The 23,617-nt window shown below is 39.9% G+C and overlaps 1 long non-coding RNA gene across 2 annotated transcripts in view; it reads left to right on the forward strand.

Annotated features, from left to right (window-relative positions):
- LOC122465004 overlaps positions 1-23,617 on the forward strand; it is a 194,356-nt gene that overhangs the window by 67,776 nt on the left and 102,963 nt on the right. For both annotated transcript variants that reach the window (XR_006289505.1, XR_006289506.1), the window contains exons 2-3: positions 16,857-16,995; positions 17,340-17,451. This is a non-coding gene — a long non-coding RNA (uncharacterized LOC122465004). The remainder of the gene's footprint in view (positions 1-16,856; positions 16,996-17,339; positions 17,452-23,617) is intronic.

The raw sequence follows: 23,617 nt of genomic DNA on the forward strand, positions 1-23,617 counted from the left end.
CTTGGTCCTCCAGATAAAATTTTGTGATTATTAAATGTGATAGTTTTAAAAGAGTTCTCATAATAGGCACATCATATTTTTGTACATTGTTGCATTGGAAAGAGACAGCTTAAGTTAAATACAAAGGTAATAATTTATTTTTGGCTACTGGCTTTTGAATTCACTTACTTAATGTTGTCAATAGAGCTGGTGGGGAAAAGGGGAAAAATTGTGAAAATTTTTCAAAAGCCTTAACTGATGGTTTCTTAATATTTCAAAACTTCTCAAATAAAAAAAACTTGAACAGCTCTATAGTAATTTTTTGGAGGGGAGATGTTTTTAACTACCCTTTTCATCTAAAAATGATGTCACCAAACGGAAATTTTTCAAATTTCCATCACCTCCAGTTGTAACTTTTGGTCAGTAGCCCATAACTAGAGCCTATCTACTTTTATTTACCCATAGTTTGTTTGTTTATAGTTTATTTACCCATATGAAAGTCCAATCTCATTTTAAACCATACAGAACTCACGGTTTGAATGATATCTTTGGGGAACAAAATGCGGGTAAATATTGTGATTGTGTGTGTGTCTATAAAATAAATCCTTGTATCAGTTTTTGCCTTTCCATTTCATTAAATGTCCCCTTGTTCTTTTATTATGAGTAAAGATGAACATAAGTTCCTGATTGCCTTCTCTGTACTATTAATTGTTTTAGCAATCTGTAACCCACCCCCTCATTCTCCAGCAGCCACAGTCTTTTCCACCTTTTCTCAAATAGAGGTTTTTCTATCCTTATCACTTGTACTACCTTTGAACACCCTGTGCTTCTGTAACATTCCCTCAGGAATGGTCAGAACTGAATACAGTTTTCCAAGGGAAGTTGTACCATTGATTTATATAATGGTATTGTAATATTTTCAGTATTATTTTCTATCCTATTCCTTATGTGGAGGTTTTCACTGAGCTGTGTAGATGATACCCAGATCTTTTCCTGAAGTGTTTACAGTTAATTTAGAACCCAGCAATGCATGTGTTTTCATCCAAGGATCTCAAAGTGCTTCACAGCGTTACCTAATGGGCCCATCACCATAGTAACTAGTGACTTAAGCTAATAGCTAAGCTTTGCAAAACTCCTTTGAATATAGCTACTATATTTGTGTAACGATTATACTACCTTTAAAGATAGATTTCAGAGTAGCAGCCATGTTAGTCTGTATTCACAAAAAGAAAAGGAGTACTCGTGACACTTTAGAGACTAACCAATTTATTTGAGCATAAGCTTTCATGAGCTACAGCTCACTTGGTCTGATGCATCCGATGAAGTGAGCTGTAGCTCACGAAAGCTTATGCTCAAATAAATTTGTTAGTCTCTAAGGTGCCACAAGTACTCCTTTTCTTTTTAAAGATAGAGAAACCAAAGCTCACATAGATTCTGCTACTGGCTCTGCCATTATATAATATTGCACTTAACCTAAGATGCCTGACCCTGACATGTGCTTTATTCACTAGATCACCCTTCTGATGATTAGGAGGATTACTCATATTTCAACTAAAGCATATATTTTAGAAAAACATTCAGTCTTGATTGTCAGTGATGGAAAATCCACCACAATCCTTGGTACATTATTCTAATACTTAATTACCCCCATTGGAAATAAAGTGTACATTTTTAACAATGTGAATTTGTCTAGCTTCAACTTCAAGCCAGGGGATCTTTGTTATATCTTAGTCTGCTAGGTTGAAGACCCTAATATCAAATTTTTGTTCCCCATCTATGGATTTATAGGCTGTAATCAAGTCATCCCTTAATTTTCTCTTTGTAAATCTAAACTACTTTTCTCTTTGTTAAACTCACCATAAGGCATGTTTTCCAGTCCTTTAATCATTCTTGTGGCTCTTCTCTGAAACCTCTCCATTTTATCAAGACAATCCTTGTATTGTGGACATCAAAATTGGATACAGTATTCTAGCAGCAGTTGCATTAGAGCCAAATAAAGAAGTAATATAATCCCCTTACTCCTATTCTAGATTCCTTTGTTTCCTCAGTTTTCCTTTGTTGTTGAGGAAGATGACACTTCTATGTGACTTACAGGGAAGGAGCAGGGTTATTTACAATAACCTTATTCACCCATGGCTTCTTTCTCAATCTCAATTTAAAAGGATAGTCTGTTTATTTTGTAGAAATAAGCAAGAATGTTGGAAGGGGCTAAATAGCTTTATAAAACAAAACATTATGATACCAGAAACCCTTAGGAGCAACACTAATGCTTTTAAATGAAGGTTTTATTTGTCTCTGAGCTGAAAAAAGAAGTCACTAATGAGATGTCATTTAAATTCTAACACCTGTTTAATGGCATTTTTTCTCTTTCCCCAAAGAGTGAGCTGTTTATGAATGTTTGCAGTTTTCTAAGTGTATCTACAAGAATTATTTTTAAACAATGCTGTGTATTTTTCAATTGGTTTTAGTTACAATGGAATAATATAAAGACAATGTTGGGTAGCTTTTATTGGTTTTATTAGCTGCATTTGTAGTCACTATGTAAACTTAGCTAGAATTATAATTTACAAAGAACATATATTAATCAGGGTCCTTTATTGCATATTTAGGAAGAAATTAATGCAGTATTTCCAATACAAGTGTTGTATGAAAGTATACCTGCATTTAAATGATAAGTATAAGACCGTTAATATTTTAGGGTACTATGGTGTGCATTATGCTTTACAGTCCATGTTGGATCTGAGCAGGAGCAGAACTACTCTGGCAAAAAGTAGTTGCAGGATCGGGACCTAAATTAGACTTACCACAGTGAAGGATAACAAAAGGTGACTCTCCTGTAATTAGAACTAGATGGGAATTTCTTGACAAAATGGATTGTTAGAAAATGCCCATGGATTGAGACCAAAACTTTTCACATGAATGTTTCGGGTCTGATAAAACTTTAGTTGAGATGGGTTTCTCAGGGTGTGTGTGTGTGTGTGTGTGTGTGTGTGCGCACACGTAAGTGCTGAAACTAGGGTTGCCACACCCCTGGCTGCCGCATCCCTGGCTTGAAGTGGTTTCCATTATAAACAAGGTTTACAGTTTGGTTCAATGGCTCTCAGCACCTCCACTATAAAAAATTGCTCCAGCATCCCTGTGCATGAGAGACCGACTTACCCCACAGAATAGCCGATAACCTGGTGGCAAGGCATTAACTTTGAATGTGGGAGACCTTGCTTCAAGTCCCTGCTCTGCCTGATTCACATCAGGGATTTGAACCCATTCCTGATAAGTTCCCTAACCACTAGGCTATTTGGTATTCTGGGGAGTGGGTCTCCCTCAAAAATTTGAAAGGTGTCAGGTTCATTCCAATGCAGAGCCAATTTTGAAGACCATCCCAGACCCAAAGGGATTGCAATCTAAGTGTAAAATGGTAAACAGAACAACCACGCTGGGGTAGCACCATAATAATACCTAGTTCTTCTATAGCACTTTTCATCCATATGTATTAAAGAGCTTCCCAAAGGAGATAAGTGTCATTGTTCCAGTTTTATAGCGAAATGAGAAGGGAAAGCGTTTTGCTTAACGGTCACCTAACAGGCCAGTGGCAGAGCTAGGCATAGAATTCTGGCTTCCTGAGTCCTAGTCCAGTGAGCTACCCAGTAGGCCACAAGGTTACTGCAATATGACTGTTGTAGTAACCAGCATCACTGGTTGTGTGCTGTGCAGAATATGGGAGGATGTTCCAGCCATAGAGATTAGTGTAAGATATCGCTTGCCAGAGAAGACTATCAAGGGAGCAATAATATAATCATAGAATATCAGGGTTGGAAGGGATCTTAGGAGGTCATCTAGTCTAAGCCCCTGCTCAAAGCAGCACCAATCCCCAATTTTTGCTCCAGATCCCTAAATGGCCCCCTCAAGGATTGAACTCACAAACCCTGGGTTTAGCAGGCCAATGCTCAAACCACTGAGCTATCCCTATCATTATATGGGATGTTATGAAGAATTGCTGTATATGTTACTGAACTATGGGGTGAGGTTGGGAGACCCCCACAGCCAACCTTTCAGTTGCAACAAAGGACCAGCCAGACATGTGCTGATGGCCCATTAAAGAGAATCCACTCCCCCAAAGACCACCATAGAGAATTCTCAGAGAGCACACATAGGCAATGGAGACTGCTTGACCAATTGGGTCTGTCTAACCCCCAGGTCACAGCAAGGATCTTTCTAGCAAGCTGGAAGAAGATTTAAAAAAAAGAGACAGGGACATCATTACTTTCCCCTGTCTCAATACGTGGAGGAATATCTGGAGGAAAAAGACTTTGAACTGGGGAAGGGCAGTCGCAGGCTGGAAGGTAATACAAACCTGTGTATTGAGGAACTGTAACCTGCGTGTACCATCTGTCAGGGTGAGGCACTGTTTGATTCAACTCTTGCTTAGACCAACATTTTAGGATTTAGAATGCGTGTTTACTTTTCATTTTCTTATGGTAACGATCTCTGACCTTTATGCCTACCCCTTATACTCACTCAAAATCTGTTTTCTGTAATTAATAAATCTGTTCTATATTTTACCTAAAACCATGTAATGTAAAACTAGGTAATGTACTTGCACTGGTCAGGCTTCTGAAGGAAGTTTGTGTAAGTACAGTGCCTGTCAGAGACTTGGTGGGTTTGGAGGGTTCAAAGGTTCCACAGTCCAGATTGCACCCTGGGGACCCTGTCACAGGGAGTAGTTAATCTTGGGATTTTTCTAAGAATTTTTTGAAATTTAACAGGAGTTGTGCACCTAATTCCCTTAAATTCTGTTTAAAATGCAAACCTATATAATTAAAAAAGTTAGTGGATTCTTCAACAGCATAAATGAAATTTATGTTGCTAGGAACACAAACAGTGGTTTGGGTTTTTATTGTTTATTATTTTAAGTTCTTTAAAATATGTATGGTCTCATGGATACTGCATGGGATTCAGTTTTCCTTTAAGAAAGGGCCCTTCTAGGTTGATAGTGTCCATTTTCACATGCTGGAGGTGTGACAAAAGAAAGCTGTTTGTAAGTTAGACTAGAAGTAAAAACAAGCCTTTGGATGAAGGTAAGAGCAGAAGGTAAAACTATATCTACTTAGGCCACCTTTTGGATCTAATCTGAGCAAATTAAACTTTTTTCAAAAGAAAGAATAGCTGAGCCCTATTTAAAAAGCTGGCTCAATGGCCTAAGAGTTCTGCAAATTATGAAGCAGAAAAGAGTATTTGTTCTGGATGTGACTGGATGTTTTTTCTCTTTACAGTTTTTTTTTTAAGTTTTTCCTCATGATCTTCCCCCTCTGTTTCCTAGTTCTAGTTTTATTGTGTTTCTTCCTTCAAACCATAGCATTTGCTGTAATTCTTGCCGGTTTCAAATGCTCTGTTCAGAGAACATAGAACTGATTTGGTTTTAAATAGTGGATTGTATTTTCGAGACTGGTTCCCTCTTGCATATCTGAGCTCTAGAGTCTTATATGAGACTGCAGTCCAAAGTACATGAGCTTAATCAGAATGTTCTGTAATTATCCACTGGCTTCATTCAGACTGGATGATACACATCTTGCATGGTGCTAAAGGAAACAAGTATATTCATTTCCTATCCAGTTCCCATCTTGCATTATAAAAGCTAAATATCCATTCTGTAAATAGAGATGAATCAGCAATCCATATAATATCTATTCATCATACATATTTCACAAGGAGGATATTATGGTGACTGGAAAGTTCTTACAAAAATAATATGGAAATCCGGAACTTGATGTGAAGTGTCAGAGAGCTTCTTACTGTTATTTACCTTATCAGCTTTTGCTTTCTGAAATCAATGGAAGGGCATCAAGTTCAGCTAATCCATATTTCTGAGTATGAAATTGAATTTATAGTCTGTAGTATGTTGACTACCGCTCACATTTAGGGCATAATTGATTTTTATTGAAAAGCCAGCAGGCACATCAAAAATTTCCACAAACCACAAGGATGTTAAATTTTACCCTGTTTAGATAATAGTGTTGCTTTATTTATCCTTTAAAGTGAAGCTTTTATATTTATATCAGCAAATGCTGTGGAAGTGTGACTGGTGCCTTTTGAAACCATCAATCCATAGTTCTGTTAAACTCCACAGTACTGAAATAAGCAACTTTCTATTCCTAAGGTAAATGTCTACAGTTGGTTTGTTTTAATAATAAATGGAATAATAAATCTGTACAAAAGAAACCATTTCATGTCATGTAGCAAAGTTATTTTTCTTCATTCCAACAAATAGCTAGCACCATTGCTTTTCCTATCCTGTTCTTTCCCCAAGCCCTGTCCATTTTTTGGCACTATTTGTTTCTGTGCCTACTTTTCCTTTAATCTACAGTGTAATGTTGAATCTGATTTTAATTGCTTATGGATAACTGGCTGACTAAACCATAATAACAATTCTAGTTTCCAAAGCATTGACTTCAGAGCCTTCAGGTACTAAGGTAACCTTAATCACAGACTAGATTTTAGTACCAACAAGCGCTTTGTGGTGACTTTCTTCTCAGCCAGTTAAACCAGCACTGATTTTACTTCCCTTCACTCACTTTAGCTCTTCTAATTTGTCATGCATGTCCTTGCACTTTGCCTGTTGCATCACATCAATGCACATATGCGTTAGATATTAAAAGTTACATGTACCAATTTAAAAAAAAAAACCAGGGTTGCCCCACAAAGGCTGTTCTAATAGCAAAATAACATCTATGGGAATTTTAAAGATGAGGCAATGAGCATTGTATACACGTGTGTGACTGAAGAGTATTCAAAATGATTTGTCAAATGCACAGAAATACAAAACCCGAAGAGATTATACATTAGCCTCTTAGAGTAAAACCACCAGAAAGACGCAGTATACCTTTCACAAAGGCAGATATTTTCAAAGCAGTGTAGGACAGGTACAGGCATAAATCTTGTTAATAAGTAACAGGATTTGTGCCTGTACCTGTCACCTACCACTTTGAAAACTTCACCTCAAACTGTCTACAAACTTTCACAGCTATCTTTCTTTTTTCTGTTTCTATAACATTCCCGAGTTTGAGCTCACAAATTCCAGGCTTCCTTTTTGTTATGCAGCATTGTTAACCAAAACTATTTCTTCTACATCTAAAATATTACATATCTGGATTAAAGTTTAGTTTGTAACTGAAGCTGTAGCATTTTGAAAAAAAGACCCCTTTTTATAAGAAAAAAATTTATTGGTGTATATATTGTCTCCCATCTGAAGGTATGGAAGATTTTCATAAAAGAGCCTTGACAACATCCCTGTGTGGCAAAACAAGTAAATATCACCCCCATTTTACAGAAGTGGAAAATGAGGCACCCAAAAGTACACGAGGCTTTTTTTAGCAGAAATACAAAGAAATGGGGGCATCGTCTCTGCTGGTATTAACCCATGTAGTTACACTGAAGTCAGCACCAGCTGAGAATTTGGCTTCTGCTTCCTGCCCCCCACCCCCAAAGACAAACAAACTTAGTTTAAAGTCACCCCACAATGTAGTGATAGTGCTGGGCCTAAAACCCAGAACTGCTGATTTGCAGACTCCTGCTCTAACCACAGACCAGTCTCTGGCGGTACAGGGCTTGGAGGCAGCTGTTTCTCTTTTCACAACAATGGCCATATGGGGTCAGACCAAAGGTCCATCTAGCCCAGTATCCTGTCTACCGACACTGGCCAATGTCAGGTGCCCCAGAAGGAGTGAACAGGACAGGTAATCATCAAGGGATCCATCCCCTGTCACCTATTCCCAGCTTCTGGCAAACAGGCTAGGGACACCATCCCTGCCCATCCTGGCAAACACTGTTATTTTAGGGATGCTCATGGGTAAAGTGGTGATACCTCTCTTATTATTATACTTGTTTGTAGTGTGGTAGTGCCTAGGAACCTCAGTCATGGGCCCCATTGTGCTAGGTGCTTTACAAACATAAAACAAAGATAGCCCCTGCTCCAAAGAGCTTGCGATCTAAGTATAAGGCAGGAGATGGTGTGTGAATACAGACAACCAGGGGAGCTCAAAGCAATAACAAAAAACAAAGGCATTATTTGGACAGTCCTGATTTTTCATGTAATGTCTAGATGTCTCAGGAACCCCTTTTGGTACACCTAAAATGCCCTAGTTTGTCACTTGAGCAGTGGATTTTATATATGTACGTCTTGGAAAAAAATTATATTATAATTTTTTTTCAAGACATATTGGTGCACCAAGTAGAACTTGCGCTTTGTTCACCTAAAACAAACAGTCCTCTGGCACGTGTGTTCAGTCTGATGAACAGCATTTGGAGGGAAGAGGAAAGTTGCATGAGCATAGATATGGTCACAGATAATCTTCTGGTCAAAGGCTATGTCTATACCGGAGTGCATGCTTGGAGCTGAATATTGAGGTTCACCGTCAGTGCAAATCTGCATGTTTCACCTTAATAGCATACAAAACTCCCCCATTCAACTATATATAGAAGGGTAACCATTAGCAGAAACATTGCTCGGGGCCCTCCAGTGTATCATTTTGGGGTGCAGTGAAATCAGGAATGTTGCATCAGTATAAGGATATTGGCGGGGAGGGTGGGAGTCCACTGTAACTCACCAGCCTCATGTCCTGGTTCCAGCTGTGGCTCAGGGTGGTCCTCCTGTTTGTCAGGAGATGCTTTCTTAACTGGCTCCTCTGGCTTGAGGTGAAAAAATCTCACACTCCTTGTTCTCCACAGTCCCTGCTGCCTCCTCATCCTGGCCCTCATCAGCATCCTGATGAACAATGAAGCCAGCAGGGTTAAGGAGGATGTCATGAGCCATTTCAGGCTATGCACTGGGCATCCTTGACAGCACCTGCTCCAGCTTGTTGCACAAGGGCATGCATGATGAGCCCTCCCAGAGCAACTGTTTGAGTCTTTTGCCTTACTACACAGGAACTTCAAGTGCTTTATATGTTGCAGGCACTGAGTCAGTTGGCTCAATGCCCACCTGCTCCAGCCTCTGTGAAATTTCCCTGTACAAGTGTATGTTGTGGAAAATGGTGTACTCCAACCACATTGATCAGCACCTGGGTGTGGTTGGTGGGTCAGGTGGCTGCTCTCAGAAGGGTATCCATATTCACGTATATTGATCAAATTGGTGAAAATTGGGGGGACAGGGATGTTTATAAATTGTCAGTCAAAAAGGGTTCAGTGCATTTTGGGAGTGGGGGTGGAGGACTACTGAGACACGAGGTGTGATACACACCCCTTACCTCTGTCCACACTGCAAACTGTCATGAGTATGGGGCCATGCACAAGACATGTACTTACCCACACCCTCAGGAATGCTAGCTAATTCACCCTCTACTCACCTTCAGCCATATGTTTCTGGGGGTCAGATGTGGACAGTGGCGGCTATGGAACAGCCACATGCCTGGACATGTGTTTAGTCATTAGTGTAGACGTAGCCAAAATGAATCTTATTGGCACTTTTTCAGTGTCTCATGAATAACTTAGCATTTGAATACGTTTCTGGGGGAAAAAAACAAACTTGTACTACCAGAGAAATGTGGATGTGAGTCTGACTCAGAAGCTGCCAGGAATGATACCAGCACATTTTAAGTATCCTGGTGTCTTGTCTGGCTACTCTGTATCTTTAAAAAATGTTGTCAAGGAGTGTCCTTTTGGTTTTTATTTTTGAAAATATGATCTTGCTCATGAGAGCGGAGCTGCTGTCATTGGGGTTAATATTTAGTTTGGTGTGATGCTTCCCAAGGGTTTTCAGGCTTGGGAGGCATCTCGTTACCACCTTCTCTTAGTGTGAAGGAATCTTCCCTGTGCCTGCTGTGGATGAGCTACTTGAATCCACCGATATCTGGCAACACAAGCACTGCCTCCCAGCCTCTGCAGGCTTCTCTCTCTCTCTCTCTCTCTCTCTCTCTGTAGAGGCGGGAGACAGGTGCACACTAACCCCTGAGTCTTCCCAGTGTCCCTCTGGAGTGCCCAGCCCCCGTTCCATTGAACACTACAAGAACTCTTAGATCTACTACTCCGAAGGACTAGTACCCACCAGCTTCATTAGGCTCTTGGAACTGAAAATAGAGGTTTAAATCTTCAACCCTGAGTTTCTGAAGTCAGGCTCCTAAATACCTTATTTGCCTAAAAAGTAGCTTGTTTTTTTCAAAAGAGCTGAGCACCTGCCAGTTTCATCAGCTTTTCTGGGAGTTGTGGTCTGATAATGATGCCACTTTTAGGCAAGTACATAAGTATAGTTTTAGGCGCCTACATTCAGGGCCCAGATTTGAAACTTTTAACCAAAATGATTTCAAAGTTGTGTTCCAGAAAGAGGGACTCTCAACAGGAAACACCAATTCTATCAGGCTTTTGAGGCAACTTAGATATTTGATTTCTTAGATGGAGAATAATAAATTTTCCATATGCGTATTACCACCCCATATGCGGCGTGTGTGTGTGTTTAGGAAAAGTAGGCAGATTTACATGAAAACAGGTCTCACTTATCAATGAGCTTATAATTAGAGCTGGGTATAAAAGGGTTTTCCCATCCTAAGAAAGTTTGAAAGATTTTGATTTTTTTTTTTCCTTTCCTGAATTGGGACAAAAGGTCAAACTTGAAATTTTTCAGAAAGTGATAATTTTGCAACTGTTTGGGACTGGGTCAGTCCAAATGGTTTGTTTCCATTTTTTGACCTTTTTAAATCCTTTTAAGTAAAGATTAACTAAAAATTCAAAACACATTTGTTTAGAACCAGAAAATGAAACTTTTCATTTGGAAAATGTCGAAACAAGATGTTTTGACAATTTTAAACCTTTTTGCAAATAATCTTAGAATCCATGAGATTCATCAAAACTCTTCCTTTTCCACAAACCATTTTGGTTTCAAAGAATTGGCATTTTCTGATTGAAAAAAGCATTGCCAGAAAATTCCCGACTAGCTCTATTTATGTCTATTCTCATGTAAAATATATAAAGTGCATTGCTCACAAGCAGTGAAATGTGAGCTATTCCCTTACAAATACATGCAGCGTGCTGAAACCAAGCAAGGACCACATTCTTATGACAAATCTATATTGTATTTGTATATTAAAAACTTTGTATTCTATCAAGGGGAAATGTTATTTGTATTCATTTTCACAGAGATGGTCTGAAAATTACTGATAAGATGCATTTGTGCCCATCATTTTTGTAAAATTTCCGATTGTTTGTTTGAGAATGAACTTGGACGGGAGAGGAGTGGGTGGTATTAGAAAACTGATTCTTAAGCAATATAAGCCTCCTTCCCCCTAGAACCATTCACTCTTTTTTTCTAAAACTTACCTGAAAAGTTCTGGAAGTGTTTAGATATTCACTTGTTCCCCAAAATTAATTTTCCAGCCAGAATCACAAGTATAAATATGCAAAGACAAATCCTTCAGGCATTTTTCTTTCTGCCTTTTGTATATGTAATGTCACTGGACTTCTGCAAAACTAATACCTACTATATTTGCAAATTAGATTTTGCTAACTGTGTGCCAAGCTTCAATTTAACTTATAAGTAGAGATGGGCCCAGGCCAAAATGTTGGATACCTTTAAATTTGGATATAGTTCAGGTCCATTTTGATTAATTTTCTAGCATATTGATTCCCTTATTTTAAAAATGTTTGAATGAAGTCCATTTGTTTTTAATATATTTCATTTATCTTCTAGTAACAAGCATTACTGAAGTATAACTAGACTGGTCTTTACTTTCACAGAGGAATACAGAATGCATTTTACTGTAAGAATAAAAAATAAGAATAAAAAAAAAATAAGAATAAAAAACTCTGTTTAATGCAACATTGTGGTTGAGATCTTAAATACACACAACTAGGGAAACTCAGTTATATTTCCTAAGGCAACCATATCTTCGTCCCCTTGGGCATGTACAATATTTTCTGGTGCTGAAATGTATGCCATTAAATATACAATATATTTCCTATATATATATATATATTCAAAGTGATCAAATGTTTTGATACAGAAGCCATAGGTTGAATTTCATGATGTTTGCAAGTTTAAATTCTCAACCACAACATTGTTTTTATATTGGATTTCCTTGTTAATAGAGAGAAAAGGAAAACAGAACTGTGATTAATCACATTTTCAGATACACACATTATACAAAGAGAAATAATTATATGTTCCAAGAAATCCATCTGACTGATGGGGGTTTCAAACAGGTGCTTTGAGGCATATATTTCATTGACAGCACTGTTGGATATTAAAATAAATGCATTAGGTCAAATTCTACCCTTTGCTACATCTACACAATCCTAGTGACACTAACGTTGTAGTATGAGGGCAATGGAAGCCAGTGTCCAGCCTACTGCATGTACTACAGTGTAACTTGAACTCTGTAACACTGGCAGATCAGGTGTCCACTTATGCCAAGGCCCCTAGTCCTCAACCAAACACTGACCAATGCCTAGTGGAAAACCAGTCTGGCTCACCTGTTAAAATAGATGTTAAATGTATAAAATGTGTTTGGTGTTTAGACTTTATGAAGTCCTTGTAAGTTGCTGCATGCATCAGTCGTTTAAAATATTTGTATCCCAAGTTAAAAGATAATAGTTAAGTGTTCGCTCTGTAATTTTAAAAGAGTTTGCTCTAAAACTGTACATCTCCACAGACAGGAGTGAAGCATTACCAAGTGTGAAATACTAGTTTGCCACAGGAAATATTATCTGCTGCCCAACAAAAGAAGACCCACAGACACCATACAAACTACTGTGGAACATCAGAGAACAAAAGACTTTGATTGCTCCCCAAACACCCATGAAGAGGAGACATGCATAAGGACTCTGGGGGAGGGGAATAAAAATCCCTGATGGGAAAAAACTGGATCTTGATGCAGCTTAGACTCTGAAGGGCAAGGATTACTAAGCATAAGCAGAAGATCCCGAGCGCTTAGCCTGGGTTAGCCCAAAGGACTTATAGAGCTTGCTTAATATAGAAGCTTCTAACACCTTTTGGAACCTAAGACTGTGACTCATTTGTGTGTGTATGTTTATCTTTCCTTACACTTGTAAATAACTCTCATATCTTTATCTTAGTTAATAAATCGTTAGATAATTTGTTATAGGATTGGCTACAAGAGTTGTCTTTGGTGTGAGATCTAAGGTGAAATTGACCTAGGGTAAATGACTGGTCCTTTGGGACTGGAAGGAACCTGAATATTATGATTTTTGGTGTCAGAGACCTTGTATCACAAAGACGAGCTTGCCTAGGTGGCAAGGTAAACTGAAGAATCCAAGGGGACTATCTGGGATTCCATGTTAAAGCTATTATAATGCTTGAGGAGTTCACAGTTGATGCATGGATGGTGAAATCTAAGTTTAGAATATTCAACCAGTTTGGGGTTTGTGTTCTGATTTGTAACAGTCTGCCCTGAGATGGGTACTCAGTGCCTGAGCCACTCCAGACAGCTTGACACTCTGCACTTATGGTATGGATTTAAAAAAAAGGTGTGTTTGTGTGTGTGTGTGGGGGGTGCATCGCATAGTTCACATGTGACCCATAGTAAGAAGGTGTTTCAAAATAAATTTGGCTCTCATATATATGCATTACTTCCAATAACTTCAGAGGGAGTTGCATGAGTCGATCTAAGCACTTACAGTATAACCTCCCCCCTTTCGTCATGCTTGAACTATCATTTTTTGTATTATGATACTGATCATAGTGTGCTAGGGATGGTGCTGCCCACACCCAGAGAAAGATATAGCGGCACATCCTCAGCTAATGTAAATGATTGAAGTCAAAGACCTTAAGGCAGTTTACATTAGCTGAGGATCTGCCTCATGCTCTCTGTCCTAAGGAGCTTGCAGCCTAAGGCCCTGATCCTGCAAGAGCTTAGTCATGTGCTTAAACTTTTCACTTTCCAAGTTACATTTCTTCATTTGCGTTCTTGGTAGTTTTCTTACATCTGTTTCACCTCCTGGGTGTAATGGGCAGACAGTGACTTCTTTAGGAAAACATCGCTCAAGTGCTTTTTGTTCTGTGGTGGAAGCAAATGATGATGTAGTTTGTTCACACTTTCCATATACATTCTACCAACTTTAGAAAACTTTATTTTCTTTTTCCATTAAGAGCATCAGAAAATGTATTGTTGCTTTGTAGTTGAGTGATTTGTTTTTGTTCCATTGCGCCAACAGAAATGTCGGTGTCCATTCTGTACACTACAGGGGGAAAAGTGAGTGCACGTGTGTGCGTGCGCTCTCTCTCTCTCTCTCTCTCTGTGGAATATAGATATTTCTGCTTTTCACAAAACAGTAGAAGATAGCTTCTGGCTAGTCTTCAGTTATGAAAAACATTTAAATACATAGCCATTGTTTGAAGGTGATATTAAAGCTCATTTTCATAAGAGACGTATCAGCAATACCTCTAACTGTAAGCTCTATAAAGTAACCACACTGAGTTCCTTCTGGGATGTTTACTGAGCATTGCTAATTAGATGAAGGAAACTTCCAGTGCAGTCTCAGAAAATAGATTAATTGTTCAACTCTCATTGCCATCAGTGGGAGACAAAGCTTCACTACCTGATGTCACTTACTTATTACTAAGCTCTCTTGCAGGAATTCTTTTCAGCTTTGAGATCCAGCACTGTCATCTTTGATTACTGTTGTAGTGTGGCTTTAAGAGAACTAATAGAAACTCCAGGGAGTCGGAGGAGGCCACTGGTTTTAAGTTAGACTGAGGATTGACTGGAGTTAAAATGCTTTCTCTCTATATGTTAACTATGTATCTCATAAAGGCTGCTGTTAATTTACTAGCAATTAGTTATTATGAAGACTAGTGGATTACTTGAATATAAAACAACACATGGTATCAGGAGTAAGTGTTAAAAAGAACTGGAAAAGACTGGGGAAAAAACTGAGGTAAAAGTTACTCTGAAATGAAAAACAAGTTTGAATGATCTAAAATGGATCAATTAAGAGTCCCACATTTCTAAAAATGTTAAATGCTGCAGAAAATTAGAAAAAGTTTAAACAAGACTTTGATTTGTTTTTGAGGGCATCAGGATTTACTTGGAAGAAGTAAGGAAAATGAATAAAAGATTACCATCTTTTTAAATATTGCTGGTTCTGATGCAATTTCCCTATGCTCACTGAATTTGTCTTAAAAATTGAGGGATACTGTGTGTACCAAAAATAAATGAGACATTTGAAAGATTTCAATTTCACTCAAGAAATCAAATGGAGAAGAGACTTTTTAATAATTTTAACAGATTTAATGTTAAGAAATCAGACATGTAGTTTTCAGAATCTGAGTCAATGGTAATAGATCAGATTGTGATAGGAACAAAAGATATCACTGTAAGAAAAAAGACTGTTCTAAATCTGGAAAAAGCAGTGAGAATTTGCTGAAAAAGGGCATACTCAATACATTATTGTCAGACTGTCTAGCTAAACTGTAATATCTTATAAAAACTGGTGACATGCTGGTCATGAATATCGTGTGATGTATATACAGGTTATGTATTAAACAGTTAGCTCTGTGTGCTGGACATATGTTAAAATATGTTTTGGGGGCAGTGAATAAACTAGCTTGTGTTAGACAAAGGAATGTAGATTTACCTGTTTGCCTTCTTAGATTGCAAGCAGAGGACAATGGAAGTACATTTACATATAAGGTAGGCAAAGCTACTAAGTGGAGGAGGAATAGCTGGGTGAGCACATTGAGGATACACACTACAGTCTGAACCCCCAGGAGGTCTGACTGGCTCTTGAGGGAAAGACAAAGGATTTTGGGAAATATAAGGGGAGCAAAAGGACGTTCTAGTTATCAATCATTTAGGGGATAGAGCAGACAGCCCCCTCTGATTCTGTGACCATTGGGTCCTCCTACCTGAAGGGTTGGAGATGCTGGTGGCTTACTGTACGTGAGAAAGCTCTTCAGATAAAGATTGTAACTTTCTAAAATTAAGGCTTAGTCAAAAGGGTTTTATTTTGTTTTGTTGTAATTATTTTCCGTTTCTGTTCACTGCTTAATATCACTTAAATCTCTCCTTTATTTATAAACTTATTCTTAGTTTTACTATTAACCATCTCAGTGCTGTATTTAAGATAGTGTGTGTGCTCATCAAGCCAGCAACCTGGCGTGTACGTGGTCTCTTTGGAGACAGCAAATGTAACCATTTATCTGAGTGTCCAGTGAGAGAAACTGGACAAGGCAGAGAGATGTCTCTGAGGAACTCGGGAACTGGGGTTCACTGAATGTTACTTTGAAGACAAAGTCTAGACTGGCAGAGTCTTGTTGAGTTTGTGAGGCAGACAGACTAGTGTGGCAGATACCTGATGTAACCTAGATGCCTAATATCTTTAAGAGATCTAGAGGGGAGAAGGGAGGGAGAGGAATGAGTTGTCAGGGTGACTTGCTAGGCAGATGCACAATTACCATTTCACACCCATAAATCTCTGGAATTGGTGTGGCAGTTTTGGGCATGCTCAGTAGACTCCATTGAGGGCAAGTAATCATGGAAACTGCTTTACAAGGGGACATGTGACCTCTTTGGGTTGGGAGAGTCTCAGCCACAGAAGTAGAATGCATTTTGCAGTATGTTAGTGCTATTGTTAACTTTCTAACAAGAAAGCCATGGCAGTGTTAGTTACAGAAAGGGGAAATTGAGAGGGAAACACAATTTCTTTTATTTTAGTTATATACCATGAATGTTTGATTCAAGACCAATTGTTTTAATGAAAGTGTGTTAACCAGTATGGCTCACCAATGCTTTTCTTTTTCAATGTGATAATAGGGAGAGAGTCATTAATATTTTTCTGTTCTCAGTTTTGTATTTTTCTTGTAACAGGATTTTTCAATTATATACTTAATACTGACTTAATTACTTAGCTGACTGACTAACTGAATGATTCCACAGTTGAGCAGAGGAGGAGAAAGTGGCTGTGTGAGTTCTGATTGGATATTTCTGCAAGCAAGAGAAGGAAAGATATTCCTGCAGTACTATGATTCAGCAGACTATACAGAGTTGACGACCAAAGACTCTAACTGAGATTCAGGTGAACGCAACCACAGCTTTTGAAACTCTGAGTTACTTCTCACTGCATTTCTGTGTGGATTAAGCTGTTTAGAATTCATTGGTTCCTTTTTTTTATATTTATGTATAACTAAGATTAATGTATGTAGATTATGAAATACCATTGTTATTTCGCAGAAATTAGGCTAGCTATTTATTCATTTGTTTTATTATGTTTTTACCAGTATAAAATTCTATAAAGTTGGTACTTAAGAATTAATTTCATTCCTCTTGTTCTTTTGGGGCTTTATTGTGGGGAGGTTTACCCAATGCAATCCTTGCAAATCCTGAATGACTGAATTGTGGGTCTCCATGTGCTTTTTATAGGAAGTGTGTTGAAGAACTAGGAGAGGTGCAGTGAAGTAAACTCTAGCCCACCCAAAGGTTACACAGACACATCTAAACTCCAGCAAAAGTCTCCCTTGCCTGAGACAGAGAGGTAACGTAGTGGTTATGGTTTTGGGTGTCCTGAGCAGAGCATCACAACTACTTCTGGGATGTCACTTTGATTTATTGTCTCTCACAATTTTTAGCTCATTCTAAAGCTTTTTCTTTTAAATGAACGCTATAGTAAAGGTTATGTTCAGGTTCTTTTTAATATCCCCTCACATTCTCAGAACTGTCTGAAAAATTATCCTTTTTTGCTGACATTTTCCATGCATCCCAAAATTGATTTGTTTTCATATTATGTAAGGGTGAAGAAAAACACCATGTTCTGCTGTGGAAAACATATGAAGGCTTTTGTTTCCCCCTTGTGTGTGCATATAAGTCAAATGGCTTTACTTCCTGAGAACTAGTCTCCAGGTTAATTTGCAAAGCCAGTTAACAATTAAAGTAGATATAAGTGTTTGATAATTACCTATGCACAATCTGAAATATCTGTTAAATTGAGCCTCTTGGATCCAGTCCTGCATTGTGATCCATTCAGACAGACTACTGCATCTAAACAGAGACCTTTGAAGTCAATAAGAAATCACATGGGTAGAACAGTCCACTCAAATGGATTACAATGCGGGCTCAGCCTCTGCTACTGTTTATATGGACTAGAGCAGATTCTGTTTCCAGTGATGTCAAGGGATGTTATGTTATGATATTGATTTGATTGTGAGCATTATTAAGCCCAATGACAATGTTAAGCAACACAGTAGTATCTATTAAAGCCTGTATTTACCAACAGTACCCACATAGTGGTATCTAAGTTACAGTTGTTTCTGGTTAGCTTACTGAAGATGAACTGCACTGTCTCAGATATATAACACTGAGTGGTAACTGTTGGTAAGTACTGAGGATGAAATCTTGGCCTAGTTGTAATAAATAAGTGTTCTGCTATTTACTTCAATAAGGCCAGGATTTCCTCTTGAATTTTTAATGGTGGCCACAGTATTCACTGTAGAATTCCATAGGTGAGTAGACATTTGATTCTGCTGCTGTGGAAATACACCGTTAAACCAGTAGAGAGAGAGCTATTTTCCCTTGTTTTTCTTCGACTAAACAAACTGACCCCTCCACCCCATGGAAATTAAACTTGGAACTTTAATTGTTGCATTTACAGAATTTTGTGTTTACAGTTACATTATATTGTATTTAGTGACAGATTCTCCCCTGCATTAAGGCAGCTGTATGTGACTGCCAAGCTGCTCAAATGCTAGCCTACCTTAAAGATCCTCTGATAGTGTGGAATTAGTGTAGCAGCTCCTGTGTTGGTGCAATGCAGACATGTCCACCACCAAACCCTTCCTCCAAGTTATATTGAGCACTCAGTTACAGCCAAGGATCAGGGACACTCTTATAGCTGCATTCTCGTTTTTATATTTAACATAAAATCCCAATCATGAACCCAAATGAGAATTTTCCTGTCCTTCTGCAGTGATTTTATTTTTCTAAGTTACTTTAACCAATGTTGTATACGTTCAGAATGTTCAGACTCTGGTTCCCTATGCATCCAGATTGCTAAAGAGATAGGTCTCCATCTCTGGAGTATCTCCATCTCCATCTCCATCTCCATCTCTTGGCAGTATCACCAATGATACTGCCAAGAATGACCTTGAGCGGATCACTGCGGACTACGTGGCTCTGGGAAGAAGGATAAAGGAGTTGGAGGCGCAAGTGGTGTTCTCGTCCATCCTCCCCGTGGAAGGAAAAGGCCTGGGTAGGGACCGTCGAATCGTGGAAGTCAACGAATGGCTACGCAGGTGGTGTCGGAGAGAAGGCTTTGGATTCTTTGACCATGGGATGGTGTTCCATGAAGGAGGAGTGCTGGGCAGAGACGGGCTCCATCTTACGAAGAGAGGGAAGAGCATCTTTGCCAGCAGGCTGGCTAACCTAGTGAGGAGGGCTTTAAACTAGGTTCACCGGGGGACGGAGACCAAAGCCCTGAGGTAAGTGGGAAAGCGGGATTCCGGGAGGAAGCACAGGCAGGAATGTCTGTGAGGGGAGGGCTCCTGCCTCATACTGGGAATGAGGGGCGATCAACAGGTTATCTCAAGTGCTTATATACAAATGCACAAAGCCTTGGAAACAAGCAGGGAGAACTGGAGGTCCTGGTGATGTCAAGGAACTATGACGTGATTGGAGTAACAGAGACTTGGTGGGATAACTCACATGACTGGAGTACAGTCATGGATGGTTATAAACTGTTTAGGAAGGACAGGCAGGGCAGAAAAGGTGGGGGAGTAGCACTGTATGTAAGGGAGCAGTATGACTGCTCAGAGCTCCGGTACGAAACTGTGGAAAAACCTGAGTGTCTCTGGATTAAGTTTAGAAGTGTGTGCAACAAGAGTGATGTTGTGGTGGGAGTCTGCTATAGACCACCGGACCAGGGGGATGAGGTGGATGAGGCTTTCTTCCGGCAACTCACGGAAGCTACTAGATCGCATGCCCTGATTCTCATGGGTGACTTTAATTTTCCTGATATCTGCTGGGAGAGCAATACAGCGGTGCATAGACAATCCAGGAAGTTTTTGGAAAGCGTAGGGGACAATTTCCTGGTGCAAGTGCTAGGGGAGCCAACTAGGGGGGGCGCTTTTCTTGACCTGCTGCTCACAAACCAGGTAGAATTAGTGGGGGAAGCAAAAGTGGATGGGAATCTGGGAGGCAGTGACCATGAGTTGGTTGAGTTCAGGATCCTGACGCAGGGAAGGAAGGTAAGCAGCAGGATACGGACCCTGGACTTCAGGAAAGCAGACTTCGACTCCCTCAGGGAACAGATGGCCAGGATCCCCTGGGGGACTAACATGAAGGGGAAGGGAGTCCAGGAGAGCTGGCTGTATTTCAAGGAATCCCTGTTGAGGTTACAGGGACAAACCATCCCGATGAGTCGAAAGAATAGTAAATATGGTAGGCGACCAGCTTGGCTTAATGGTGAAATCCTAGCGGATCTTAAACATAAAAAAGAAGCTTACAAGAAGTGGAAGGTTGGACATATGACCAGGGAAGAGTATAAAAATATTGCTCGGGCATGTAGGAAAGATATCAGGAGGGCCAAATCGCACCTGGAGCTGCAGCTAGCAAGAGATGTCAAGAGTAACAAGAAGGGTTTCTTCAGGTATGTTGGCAACAAGAAGAAAGCCAAGGAAAGTGTGGGCCCCTTACTGAATGAGGGAGGCAACCTAGTGACAGAGGATGTGGAAAAAGCTAATGTACTCAATGCTTTTTTTGCCTCTGTTTTCACTAACAAGGTCAGCTCCCAGACTGCTGCGCTGGGCATCACAAAATGGGGAAGAGATGGCCAGCCCTCTGTAGAGATAGAGGTGGTTAGGGACTATTTAGAAAAGCTGGACGTGCACAAGTCCATGGGGCCGGACGAATTGCATCCGAGAGTGCTGAAGGAATTGGCGGCTGTGATTGCAGAGCCCTTGGCCATTATCTTTGAAAACTCGTGGCGAACGGGGGAAGTCCCGGATGACTGGAAAAAGGCTAATGTAGTGCCCATCTTTAAAAAAGGGAAGAAGGAGGATCCTGGGAACTACAGGCCAGTCAGCCTCACCTCAGTCCCTGGAAAAATCATGGAGCAGGTCCTCAAAGAATCAATCCTGAAGCACTTAGAGGAGAGGAAAGTGATCAGGAACAGTCAGCATGGATTCACCAAGGGAAGGTCATGCCTGACTAATCTAATCGCCTTTTATGATGAGATTACTGGTTCTGTGGATGAAGGGAAAGCAGTGGATGTATTGTTTCTTGACTTTAGCAAAGCTTTTGACACGGTCTCCCACAGCATTCTTGTCAGCAAGTTAAGGAAGTATGGGCTGGATGAATGCACTATAAGGTGGGTAGAAAGCTGGCTAGATTGTCGGGCTCAACGGGTAGTGATCAATGGCTCCATGTCTAGTTGGCAGCCGGTGTCAAGTGGAGTGCCCCAGGGGTCGGTCCTGGGGCCGGTTTTGTTCAATATCTTCATAAATGATCTGGAGGATGGTGTGGATTGCACTCTCAGCAAATTTGCGGATGATACTAAACTGGGAGGAGTGGTAGATACGCTGGAGGGGAGGGATAGGATACAGAAGGACCTAGACAAATTGGAGGATTGGGCCAAAAGAAATCTGATGAGGTTCAATAAGGATAAGTGCAGGGTCCTGCACTTAGGACGGAAGAACCCAATGCACCGCTACAGACTAGGGACCGAATGGCTAGGCAGCAGTTCTGCGGAAAAGGACCTAGGGGTGACAGTGGACGAGAAGCTGGATATGAGTCAGCAGTGTGCCCTTGTTGCCAAGAAGGCCAATGGCATTTTGGGATGTATAAGTAGGGGCATAGCGAGCAGATCGAGGGACGTGATCGTTCCCCTCTATTCGACACTGGTGAGGCCTCATCTGGAGTACTGTGTCCAGTTTTGGGCCCCACACTACAAGAAGGATGTGGATAAATTGGAAAGAGTCCAGCGAAGGGCAACAAAAATGATTAGGGGTCTAGAGCACATGACTTATGAAGAGAGGCTGAGGGAGCTGGGATTGTTTAGTCTGCAGAAGAGAAGAATGAGGGGGGATTTGATAGCTGCTTTCAACTACCTGAAAGGGGGTTCCAAAGAGGATGGCTCTAGACTGTTCTCAATGGTAGCAGATGACAGAACGAGGAGTAATGGTCTCAAGTTGCAATGGGGGAGGTTTAGATTGGATATTAGGAAAAACTTTTTCACTAAGAGGGTGGTGAAACACTGGAATGCGTTACCTAGGGAGGTGGTAGAATCTCCTTCCTTACAGGTTTTTAAGGTCAGGCTTGACAAAGCCCTGGCTGGGATGATTTAACTGGGACTTGGTCCTGCTTTGAGCAGGGGGTTGGACTAGATGACCTTCTGGGGTCCCTTCCAACCCTGATATTCTATGATTCTATGATTCTGTGGTCTATAGCAGGGATGATTTCTCTAGTGGCACAAAAGGCACTTTTAGAGAGAGGCTAAGTTGTGTAATTGCTGCTATAATAAGAATGTACATAGAGTCACACTTGGCCACCCTTTGGAATTAGGATATGATTTGTTAGTTTACAGCCTTATGTATTTAGCTTGTTGTGTCCAAGAGAGGAGATCTATGTGGAAAACAACAAAACTGAAAACCGCATTTTCAGGTTAAAATGGATCCTTTCAGGCATTGACATGTCTTTGCCATCCAATAAAATATATCTCTTGTTCCATAAGCTAAACATCAGAAAAATGAAAGCAAGTAGTGATGCAAAGATAATTAAAAAAAAAAGTCCTAAATATAGTCTGTCTTGATTTCTGCAATCAGATATTGTTACTGCACTCCTCCCTCCCACCGCATTCCAAGTGCTTTGCTTAAGACATAAGTGAGATCATGAAAGTAGAATAACAAATAGGTATTTCAATAAATGGAAACAAATGAGCTTTTCCTTACCAAAGAATTACTGAAAATCAGCCCTTCCTCTGAAGCTAATCCCCCAACAGATAAGGCTGTGAATCTCTCCTCCCTACGTGCACACAGATGGGTTGCAATAGAAAGATGATAAATGAGTTGTGTTTGGCTGGATTAATGGGTATTATCATGTTAATGGATGTTTATGGTACCGATTGGGAGAATCACGTGGTTGTGCAAAAGTGTTGGTCTTCACAGTAGCTGAAGCTTGTGTGTGTATGTACTGTTAACTAACCTTTTATGTGTAGTATGTTTTTGGTCTCCCTAATGAGTCACAGCTAAACTGGCTATGGAGGTACTATCCGCATGCTTAAGATTTTTCATCATGTGTTTTTATCTTTTGACATGCACAAAAAGTGGTTCAGACTTGTCCTTCCACCGTTTTTGTGAATGCAGCCGCCTCATAATCCTGAATCTACTTTGTTGCAATCGCTTTTGAAATCTGACATATTGATCAAGAGTTTAGCCTTAGTAACTACTGCACATTCATCAATTCTTGTTTATGATGTCAGGTCAGATTTGAAGGCAAGATGATCCACCACCCAACTGGGATAATTCCTGCCACTCGTATGTGTTGATGCTGGTAACCTCCTCTGGTAACAGAGGCTTATGTTGCATAACTAAGACACCAGGATTTTGTGATAACTGGGATGGGACTTGAGATAAGGTCATCACCAAAGGGAAGGGGGGAAGCAAAGTCTGATCAGTGAATTAAAATTCCTCAAATATTTAAAAAAAGAAAAG

This window comes from Chelonia mydas, chromosome 3 (genome assembly GCF_015237465.2).
Source record: "Chelonia mydas isolate rCheMyd1 chromosome 3, rCheMyd1.pri.v2, whole genome shotgun sequence".
In the NCBI taxonomy this organism is placed as follows: domain Eukaryota; kingdom Metazoa; phylum Chordata; order Testudines; family Cheloniidae; genus Chelonia; species Chelonia mydas.